Below are 11,859 nucleotides of genomic sequence, written 5' to 3'. Positions count from 1 at the left end.
ACGGACTTACCTCCCGTGTCGAGGTCGAGATGCCCATTGGTTCCCATGGGTGTCTTGATGGGCTTGGCATCCTTCATCCCAAACTTGGTTAGAATGTCTTGAGTGTACTTCGTTTGGCTGATGAAGGTGCCCTCTTGGAGTTGTTTGACTTGGAATCCTAGAAAATACTTCAACTCCCCCATCATTGACATCTCGAATTTCTGTGTCATGATCCTACTAAACTCTTCACATGTAGACTCGTTAGTAGACCCAAATATAATATCATCAACATAAATTTGGCATACAAACAAGTCATTTTCAAGAGTTTTAGTAAAGAGTGTAGGATCGGCCTTTCCGACTTTGAATCCATTTGCAATAAGAAAATCTCTAAGGCATTCATACCATGCTCTTGGGGCTTGCTTGAGCCCATAAAGCGCCTTAGAGAGCTTATAGACATGGTTAGGATACTTACTGTCTTCAAAGCCGGGAGGTTGCTCAACATAGACTTCTTCCTTGATTGGTCCATTGAGGAAGGCACTTTTCACGTCCATTTGATAAAGCTTAAAGCCATGGTAAGTAGCATAGGCTAATAATATGCGAATTGACTCAAGCCTAGCTACGGGTGCATAGGTTTCACCGAAATCCAAACCTTCGACTTGGGAGTATCCCTTGGCCACAAGTCGAGCTTTGTTCCTTGTTACCACACCATGCTCGTCTTGCTTGTTGCGGAAGACCCATTTGGTTCCTACAACATTTTGGTTAGGACGTGGAACTAAATGCCATACCTTATTTCTAGTGAAGTTGTTGAGCTCCTCTTGCATTGCCACCACCCAATCCGAATCTTGGAGTGCTTCCTCTACCCTGTGTGGCTCAATAGAGGAAACAAACGAGTAATGTTCACAAAAATGTGCAACACGAGATCGAGTAGTTACCCCCTTATGAATGTCGCCGAGGATGGTGTCGACGAGGTGATCTCGTTGGATTGCTTGGTGGACTCTTGGGTGTGGCAGTCTTGGTTCCTCATCCTCCTTGTCTTCCTCATTTGCATCTCCCCCTTGATCTATGCCGTCATCTTGAGGTGGCTCATTTGATTGATCTTCTTCTTCATCAATTTGAGCTTCATCCTCGTTTTGTGTTGGTGGAGATGCTTGCGTGGAAGAGGATGGTTGATCTTGTGCATTTGGAGGCTCTTCGGATTCCTTAGGACACACATCCCCAATGGACATGTTCTTTAGCGCGATGCATGGAGCCTCTTCTTCACCTATCTCATCAAGATCAACTTGCTCTACTTGAGAGCCATTAGTCTCATCAAACACAACGTCACATGAGACTTCAACTAGTCCAGTGGACTTGTTAAAGACCCTATATGCCCTTGTGTTTGAGTCATAACCAAGTAAAAAGCCTTCTACAGTCTTAGGAGCAAATTTAGATTTTATACCTCTTTTAACTAGAATAAAGCATTTGCTACCAAAGACTCTAAAATATGAAATGTTGGGCTTTTTACCGGTTAGGAGTTCATATGATGTCTTCTTGAGGATTCGGTGTAGATATAACCGGTTGATGGCGTAGCAAGCGGTGTTGACCGCCTCTGCCCAAAACCGATCCGAAGTCTTGTATTCATCAAGCATGGTTCTAGCCATGTCCAATAGAGTTCGATTCTTCCTCTCCACTACACCATTTTGTTGTGGCGTGTAGGGAGAAGAGAACTCATGCTTGATGCCCTCCTCCTCAAGGAAGCCTTCGATTTGAGAGTTCTTGAACTCCGTTCCGTTGTCGCTTCTTATTTTCTTGATCCTTAAGCCGAACTCATTTTGAGCCCGTCTCAAGAATCCCTTTAAGGTCTCTTGAGTTTGAGATTTTTCCTGTAAAAAGAATACCCAAGTGAAGCGAGAATAATCATCCACAATAACTAGACAGTACTTACTCCCGCCGATGCTTATGTAAGCGATCGGGCCGAATAGATCCATGTGCAGGAGCTCCAGTGGCCTGTCGGTCGTCATGATGTTCTTGTGTGGATGATGGGTTCCAACTTGCTTTCCTGCTTGGCATGCGCTACAAATCCTGTCTTTCTCAAAATGAACATTTGTTAGTCCTAAAATGTGTTCTCCCTTTAGAAGCTTGTGAAGATTCTTCATCCCAACATGAGCTAGTCGGCGGTGCCAGAGCCAACCCATGTTAGTCTTAGCAATTAAGCATGTGTCGAGTTCAGCTCTATCAAAATCTACTAAGTATAGCTGACCCTCTAACACACCCTTAAATGCTATTGAATCATCACTTCTTCTAAAGACAGTGACACCAATATCAGTAAAGAGACAGTTGTAGCCCATTTGACATAATTGGGAAACAGAAAGCAAGTTGTAATCTAAAGAATCAACAAGAAAAACATTGGAAATGGAATGGTCAGGAGATATAGCAATTTTACCCAAACCTTTGACCAAACCTTGATTTCCATCCCCGAATGTGATCGCTCTTTGGGGATCTTGGTTTTTCTCATATGAGGAGAACATCTTTTTCTCCCCAGTCATGTGGTTTGTGCACCCGCTGTCGAGTATCCAACTTGAGCCCCCGGATGCATAAACCTACAAAACAAGTTTAGTTCTTGACTTTAGGTACCCAAATGGTTTTGGGTCCTTTGGCATTAGACACAAGAACTTTGGGTACCCAAACACAAGTCTTTGACCCCTTGTGCTTGCCCCCAACATATTTGGCAACTACTTTGCCGGATTTGTTAGTTAAAACATAAGATGCATCAAAAGTCTTAAATGAAATGCTATGTTCATTTGATGCAATAGGAATTTTCTTCTTAGGCAACTTGGCACGGGTTGGTTGCCTAGAGCTAGATGTCTCACTCTTATACATAAAAGCATGGTTAGAACCAGAGTGAGACTTCCTAGAATGAATTTTCCTAATTTTGTCCTCGGGATAACCGGCAGGGTATAAAATGTAACCCTCGTTATCCTGAGGCATGGGAGCCTTGCCCTTAACAAAATTGGACAATCTTTTAGGAGGGGCACTAAGTTTGACATTGTCTTCCCTTTGGAAGCCAATACCATCCTTAATGCCCGGGCGTCTCCCATTGTAGAGCATACTTCTAGCAAATTTAAATTTTTCATTCTCTAAGTTATGCTCGGCAATTTTAGCATCTAATTTAGCTATATGATCATTTTGTTGTTTAATTAAGGCCATGTGATCATGTATAGCATCAATGTTAATATCTCTACATCTAGTGCAAATAGAAGTGTGCTCAACGGTAGATGTAGAGGGTTTGCAAGATTTTAGTTCTACAACCTTAGCATGCAATATTTCATTTTTACTTCTAAGGTTGGAAATTGTAACATTGCAAACATCTAGTTCTTTAGCCTTAGCAATTAAATTTTCATTTTCTACTCTAAGGCTAGCAAGAGAAATGTTCAATTCTTCAATCCTAGTAAGCAAATCATCATTATTATCTCTAGGGTTGGGAATTGAAACATTGCAAACATGAGAATCAACCTTAGCTAACAAATTAGCATTTTCATTTCTAAGGTTGTCTATTGTTTCATGGCAAGTGCTTAGCTCACTAGATAATTTTTGACATTTTTCAATTTCTAGAGCATAAGCATTTTTAACCTTAACATGCTTCTTATTTTCTTTAATAAGGAAGTCCTCTTGGGTGTCCAAGAGATCATCCTTTTCATGGATGGCACTAATCAATTCATTAAGCTTTTCCTTTTGTTGCATGTTGAGGTTGGCAAAAAGAGTACGTAAATTATCTTCCTCATCACTAGCATTATCATCACTAGAGGATTCATATTTAGTGGAGGATTTAGATTTAACCTTCTTTTTGCCGTCCTTTGCCATGAGGCACTTGCGGCCGACGTTGGGGAAGAGAAGTCCCTTGGTGACGGCGATGTTGGCGGCGTCCTCGTCGGAGGAGGAGTCGCTTGAGCTTTCGTCAGAGTCCCACTCCCGACAAACATGGGCATCGCCGCCCTTCTTCTTGTAGTACCTCTTCTTCTCCTTTCTTCTCCCTTTCTTGTCGTCGCCCCTGTCACTATCACTTGATAATGGACATTTAGCAATAAAATGACCGGGCTTACCACACTTGTAGCAAACTTTCTTGGAGCGGGACTTGTAGTCTTTCCCTCTCCTTTGCTTGAGGATTTGGCGGAAGCTCTTGATGACGAGCGCCATTTCCTCATTGTCAAGCTTGGAGGCGTCTATTGGTTGTCGACTTGGGGTAGACTCCTCCTTCTTTTCTTCTGTTGCCTTGAATGCGACGGGTTGAGCTTCGGATGTAGATGGATCATCAAGCTCGTTGATCTTCCTCGAGCCTTCGATCATGCACTCAAAACTTACAAAATGCCCGATTACTTCCTCGGGGGTCATTTTAGTATATCTAGGATTACCACGAATTAATTGAACTTGAGTAGGGTTAAGGAAAATAAGAGATCTTAGAATAACCTTAACCACTTCATGGTCATCCCACTTTACGCTCCCGAGGTTGCGCACTTGGTTCACCAAGGTCTTGAGCCGGTTGTACATGTGTTGTGGCTCCTCCCCTTTGCGAAGCCGGAACCGACCGAGCTCCCCCTCGATCGTTTCCCGCTTGGTGATCTTGGTGAGCTCATCTCCCTCGTGCGCGGTTTTGAGCACATCCCAAACCTCCTTGGCGCTCTTCAACCCTTGCACTTTGTTATACTCCTCTCTACTTAAAGAGGCAAGGAGTATCGTTGTCGCTTGAGAGTTGAAGTGCTCGATTTGGGCCACCTCATCCTCGTCATAGTCTTTATCCCCTACCGACGGTACCTGTGCACCAAACTCAACAACATCCCATATACTTTTGTGGAGTGATGTTAGATGAAATCGCATTAAATCACTCCACCTAGCATAATCTTCACCATCAAAAGTTGGTGGTTTGCCTAATGGGACGGAAAGTAGAGGTGCATGTTTAGAAATGCGAGAATAGTGTAGGGGAATCTTACTAAACTTCTTACGCTCTTGGCGTTTAGAAGTTACGGAGGGCGCATCGGAGTCGGAGGTCGATGTTGATGAAGTGTCGGTCTCGTAGTAGACCACTTTCCTCATCCTCTTTTGCTTGTCCCCGCTTCGATGCGGCTTGTGGGAAGAAGATTTTTCCTTCTTCTCTTTGTGGTGAGAAGAAGATTTCTTCTCCTTCCCTTTGTTGGAGGAGCTCTTCTTCTTCTCCCTCCTTTTGGTGTGGGACTCTTCCGATGAAGTGCTCCCGTGACTTGTAGTGGGCTTTTCGCCGGTCTCCATCTCCTTCTTGGCGTGATCTCCCGACATCACTTCGAGCGGTTAGGCTCTAATGAAGCACCGGCCTTTGATACCAATTGAAAGTCGCCTAGAGGGGGGTGAATAGGGCGAAACTGAAATTTACAAATATAAACACAACTACAAGGCGGGTTAGCGTTAGTAATAAAGAAACGAGTCCGCGAGAGAGGGTGAAAAACAAATCCCAAGCGAATAAGCAAGTGAGACACAGAGATTTGTTTTACCGAGGTTCGGTTCTCTCAAACCTACTCCCCGTTGAGGAGGCCACAAAGGCCGGGTCTCTTTCAACCCTTCCCTCTCTCAAACGATCCCTCGGATCGAGTGAGCTTTCTTTTCTCAATCACTTGGAACACAAAGTTCCCACAAGGACCACCACAAGTTTGGTGTCTCTTGCCTCAATTACAAGTGAGTTTGATTGCAAAGAAAGGATCAAGAAAGAAGAAAGCAATCCAAGCGCAAGAGCTCGAAAGAACACAAGCAAATCACTCTCTCTAATCACTATGGCGTTGTGTGGAATTTGGAGAGGATTTGATCTCTTTGGTGTGTCTAGAATTGAATGCTAGAGCTCTTGTAGTAGTTGAGAAGTGGAAAACTTGGATGCAATGAATGGTGGGGTGGTTGGGGTATTTATAGCCCCAACCACCAAAAGTGGCCGTTGGGAGGCTGTCTGCTCGATGGCGCACCGGACAGTCCGGTGCACACCGGACATGTCCGGTGCCCCCGCCACGTCATCACTGCCGTTGGATTCTGACCGTTGGAGCTTCTGACTTGTGGGCCCGCCTGGGTGTCCGGTGCACACCGGACATGCACTGTTCCTTGTCCGGTGTGCCAGTATGGGCGCGCCTGACTTCTGCGCGCGCAGGGCGCGCATTAATTGCGCTGCAGGTAGCCGTGGCGCCGGATAGCCGTTGCTCCGGAGTTGCACCGGACAGTCCGGTGCACACCGGACAGTCCGGTGAATTATAGCGGACTAGCCGTTGGAGTTTCCCGAAGCTGGCGAGTTCCTGAGGTCGCTCCTCCTTGGCGCACCGGACACTGTCCGGTGTACACCGGACAGTCCGGTGAATTATAGCGCGAGTGCCTCTGGAAATTCCCGAAGGTGACGAGTTCGAGTTGGAGTCCTCTGGTGCACCGGACACTGTCCGGTGGTGCACCGGACACTGTCCGGTGTACACCGGACAGTCCGGTGCTCCCAGACCAGAGGGCCTTCGGTTGCCACTTTGCTCCTTTGTTGAATCCAAAACTTGGTCTTTTTATTGGCTGAGTGTGAACCTTTTACACCTGTATAATCTATACACTTGGGCAAACTAGTTAGTCCAATTGTTTGTGTTGGGCAATTCAACCACCAAAATCAATTAGGGACTAGGTGTAAGCCTAATTCCCTTTCAATACCCCCGCACTATACCCTAATGGGACATGCTGAAAACATTGTTGCTCTAATCCATTGTGTTGTTAAGCATCAAAGCATTCTCGTTTTCCCACTACTTGGACCCGCTCTGCCACGTGTCAGTGAGTTCCAACACAAGCCTCCTCAATTTGATGGGGAAGATTATTCTTGGTGCAGCCATAAAATGTGTAGTCATCTTGTTTCACTTCATCCTTGCATTTGGGATATTGTAGAGAATGGAATGAACATACTTTATGTAGATGATGAAAATTATAATGAGGTGGAAGTATATGAATTGATTCATAGAAATGACCAAGCTACTATTGTCTTGTTAGCCACCTTATGCAGGGAAGTGTATAACAAGGTAAATTGCCTGAAGAATGCCAAAGAAATGTTGGATACATTGAGTATTGTGCACGAGGGGAACTTGATGACCAAAATCACCAAGATGGAGGTAATTGAGGGTGAACATGGGAGGTTCGCCATGAAGAGGAGCGAAGGGCCACAAGAGATGTACAGCAGGCTCAAGTCTCTGGTGGACCAAGCGTGGAACTACAAGAGCAAGAGATGGACGGGTCATGAAGTCATCTAACTCATGCTCAAATCATTTATTGTTTTCGATGCTAACCTTGTTTCATTAGTCCATGAGAACCCTAAGGTACACCAAGATGAGTCCCGAGGAGATGCTGGGTAAGTTTGTTAGCCAACAAGAGCCTCCCCTCCACCAAGCCGCAATATGTTCAAAGTGACAAACGACAAGGAGGCGCTCCCCAGCAAGGTGGCGCAAGTTGAGGCATCCTACCTCAACGATGAGGAGATGACACTTGTCATCAAGCTCTTTAAGAACGCACTAAAGGGGCGCAAGGACTACTCCAATAAGAACAAATCAAAGGGGAAGTACGCCTGCTTCAAGTGCGGTAAAACTAATCACTTTATAGCAAATTGTCCTCATAATGATGACCAGTAAAAGGACAAAAGGGGAAGAAGGTCGAGAAGAAGAAATTTTACAAGAAGAAGGGTGAGGCGCACATATGCAAGGAATGTGATTTAGACTGCTCATCATTTGACTCTAACAACGAGGGGCTCGCTGTTGCCGCCTTTGACAAGTCCTCTCTCTTCCCCAATGAGTGTCATACTTGCCTGATGGCAAAGGATATGAAGGTATTCTCTAGATCCACTCCCAAGTATACTTCCTCTAGTGATGACGAAGAAGATTATAGCAAATTGTTTAAGGGGCTTGGTAGGTCTAAATTTGGGGAAATTAATGAATTAATTGATGCCATTAATGAGAAGGATAGACTCCTTGAAAAGCAAGAGGATTTACTTTATGATGAGCATGATAAGTTTGTTAATGCAGAAAAAAGCTAAACTAAAATAAATGAATTATTTTCTAAGGAGTTGTTTGATTCTCATTCTCACATTGCCTGTCTTATGTCTGCAAATGATGAATTAAATGCTAAGATAAACAAACTGAATGAATGTTCTGCATCTGCTTCCACTGTTGAGCATGTATATATTTGTGTTAGATGTAAGTATTTTGATATTGATGCTTGTCATGCCCATTTTTCTACCATTGTCAGCTTGAATGATGATATTACTAAATTGAATGCTCAACTTAAAACTTGTAATGATGAACTTGAGAAATTAAAATTTGCTAGGGGAGCCTACACATGTGGTAGGCTTCCCTAAATTAAGGATGGTGCTGGCTTCCAAAGGGGAGCAAACACCAAAAAGAGCCATGAGGTCCCCAAATTTGTTAAGAAAAATGGGAAGGCACCTATGGCTAAGGTTGTTCATTCTAGTGCTAAGGTTAATGTTTCTCATACTAGAAATGCTAAGAATGATCATTCTATTCATGATGTTGCTTGTGTTGATCTTTTTGTTTATGTTGTTCGTCATGTTGTATATGTGCCTCATGCCATGATTGCTAGTTCTAGTACATCTTTTTCTCATGGTAGGACTAGGTGCAATGTTCATCATGTTAATAATGTTAATGTACCTAAAAAGAAGATTGCATCAACTGGACTTTCTATTTCATATTGCACTTTTGATGCATTCTATGTTCCTTATTGCAAATCTGGCAAAGTAGTTGCTTCTCATGTGGGGTCCATGCACAAAAATGGTAAGACTTGTGTTTGGGTACCAAAGACTTATATGACTAACCTAACAGGACCCAACTCTAGTTGAGTACCTAAAGCCCTAGCCTAAAACTTGTTTTGTAGGTTCTGCATCTAGGGGCACAATCTAGGTCATTGATAGCGGATGCACAAACCACATGATAGGGGAGAAGCGCATGTTCTCTTCCTACATCAAGAACAAGGATTCCTAGGACGCAATCATATTTGGAGACGGGAATCAAGGCAAGGTAAAGAGGTTAGGTAAAATTGTTGTCACCACTAAGCACTCTGTTGGGAACCTTCCTCTTCTGAAGGTCCTCAAAAACATGACTAATCATTTGCTTCCAGTATAATATTGATTATTACAGGGAACTTTGGTTCATGATGGTAGCCTTCTCCCAAGTCGAAGGAATACAAGACGAAGGTATGGCCTGAAGATGATAAAGATGAATGTCGAAGCTATAGCCGAAGAGTCACAACTTCGGTTTAAATTGATGGCGAAAACCAAGCATGGAGCCGAGCCGAAGAGGAAAAGACTAGCTAGTCCCTAATGATTTATGTTACAGTGATGAGTAAATGTTAAGGTTATACATGTAATTTTACCCAGGTGTGTCCTGTGCCTATAAATAGGTAAACAGTACCACCATATTGTTCACGCTAAATTGTAATCGCTCTCGCATCAACACCTTCGGACATGCCCATGTGCGTATTATGAAATACATGTGCATGAGCCAATAGATTACATTCATTGTCTTTATATATTCTAATTCTTATGAATCATGAAGGCATGTCCTTCATGACCTTCGTCGGAAGATTATTATATCTGAGGGGGATAATACTTTGGAGGACGAAGGTCTTTTAACCTTTAACAATTGTGTTGCCTTGTTCTTGATTCATAGCATTTGAGAACAAGTAACCAACACACTCAATTTCCAATGTTCTCTTGGTGGACTCTTTAGATTATAATGTGCTTTCCGTTAGTCCACTTTTCTTGATTGGTTGTAATTGTTTATTCACTAATGTTGACATGATGGTCTTTCAATCAAGTGATAGTTTAGTTGCATTTATAGGTGTATTAAAGGGAAAGCTTTATCTAGTAGATTTTTTGAACGATATCACTGAATTTGATGCATGTTTACTTGCAAAGACTAACATGGGTTGGCTATGGCATCGTCGCCTAGCACATGTTGGGATGAAGAACCTTCACAAGCATCTAAAGTGCGAGCATGTTTTAGGACTAACAAATGCCTGTTTTGAGAAAGACAAACCTTGTGCAGATTGCTAATTAGGAAAGCAGGTTGGAGGAAGTCACCATCTAAAGAACATGATGACAACGTCAAGACCATTGGAGCTTCTTCACATGGATCTCTTTAGCCCCATTGTTTATTTTAGCATTAGGGGAAGTAAGTATGGTCTTGTTATAGTTGATGATTATATTCACTTCACTTGGGTATTCTTTTTGTAGGATTAAAGGGAAACCCAAGGGACTCTCAATCGATTCTTGAGGCAAGCTCAAAATGAGATTGTGTAATATCCCAAAAAAAATGTTGACCAAAAGTTAATCTCTGGTGCGTGGATGAGGTAAAGGGTTGTGGGCCATTGGATGCAAAGATAGAAGTCATCTGAGGCGTCGTTTCTTTCTCCCACAAAAACCCTAGGTGGCCACCCCTTTTTTCCCCTTCACCCCCCCTCTTGGCCGCCACCCCCTTTTTCTCCCCCTTGGCTGGACGCCCCCTCCCCCTATGGCAGCCATCCTCCATTGCTTCCTCCCCCAAGATCTCCCCCTACGCAGCAAGGATCGAGAAAAGGAGGGGCACGTTGAATTGAAGAGGAAGAGAGGATCAAGGAGATGTTCTTCCCCATCTCCTCTTGAAGATTTCTTGGGGAAACCCTAGGTATGGATGAGATCCTTGTTCCTCCCTGTAATTATAGGCTTTTGGAGGTTGTGGATCATGGGAATTAAAGGATTAGAGGTTGGATTTGATGTGGGGTTAGGTTTTGATCTCGAATTTAGTTTTCTGCAGAATGGCAGATTCGACAGTTTCTGTTCATGCCAGTTTTCCGTGGTCTTAGTGGCCTCAAAAAAATAAAAAGTCTATGTATGAGTCGTAGATAATTTGTAGATCTTTCCGTGGCCGCGAAGAACACCTCAATCGGACATCCGACCAGAAAGTTATTGCAGTTTTACTATAGCAGTTTTTCAGTCTCATAATTCTGTGCAGAATCTGTTCTCTTAAGATTTAGGCAATTTTATCAACAGAATTAAACTGTGGGTTGGTAAAAGAAGTTGTAGATAATTTTATAAGCTTTCCAGATTGTTAAAGAGTGCATTCATATGATTTGTGAAACTCCAGTTATGTTTGTTTTACTGTGGCTGTTCCTGTTTACCTGACAAAAATGAGTGGGTCTGTTCACTGGTGGGTTTCATCTAGTAAATGGCCGAATTGGCTCTTCCAACTATGGAGACTTTTGTAGAGGGATAAAAGTTCTTACTTCCAGCAGAATTTCATAATTTTTGGTTCAGCAGTTTTGGAGATATCGAATTTTAAAGTTAACCATACTGCTGTCTAAAACAGATTCAGTCAGTTATCTTGTCAGATGTTTTAGAACTTGTAGATGGCAGAATTTAATTATCTATTGAATACTGAAGTTGTAGAGTATTTTGTGTAGATACTCCTAGAGTATTTGTTTGATATCACCGCTGTTTTAATTTTAAAGATACAAAATTAACAAACAGCGTTGCTGCTGTATGGCATGTGGTTCAGGGTGGGAGTCTTTCCACTGGGTCTTGGTTTCAAGTGTAGGAGTGTTTTGTTGATTGATGGCAAATGTTTGTGAAATATTTGTACTAAGTTTTATGCCCACTAGCAGGTGGCTACACTCCAGATCATGTCTAGTACATTTCTTCTTCTTCGATGAAGGCAAGTGAATGTAGCGGTGGTTGCTTCCGTTCTGACCTGTTATTTCTATCGCCTACACTCTAATATTCAGAAGTATCAGATTCTTTCATAATTGGACTCTATGGTGATGCTTTACTTGCTTGCATTATACTGATGCTCAATCATATATTGATGATGATTATGATTTGAGTATGACTCATGA

This window comes from Zea mays, chromosome 2, assembly GCF_902167145.1.
Source record: "Zea mays cultivar B73 chromosome 2, Zm-B73-REFERENCE-NAM-5.0, whole genome shotgun sequence".
In the NCBI taxonomy this organism is placed as follows: Eukaryota; Viridiplantae; Streptophyta; class Magnoliopsida; order Poales; family Poaceae; genus Zea; species Zea mays.
This window is presented reverse-complemented; position numbering follows the sequence as displayed.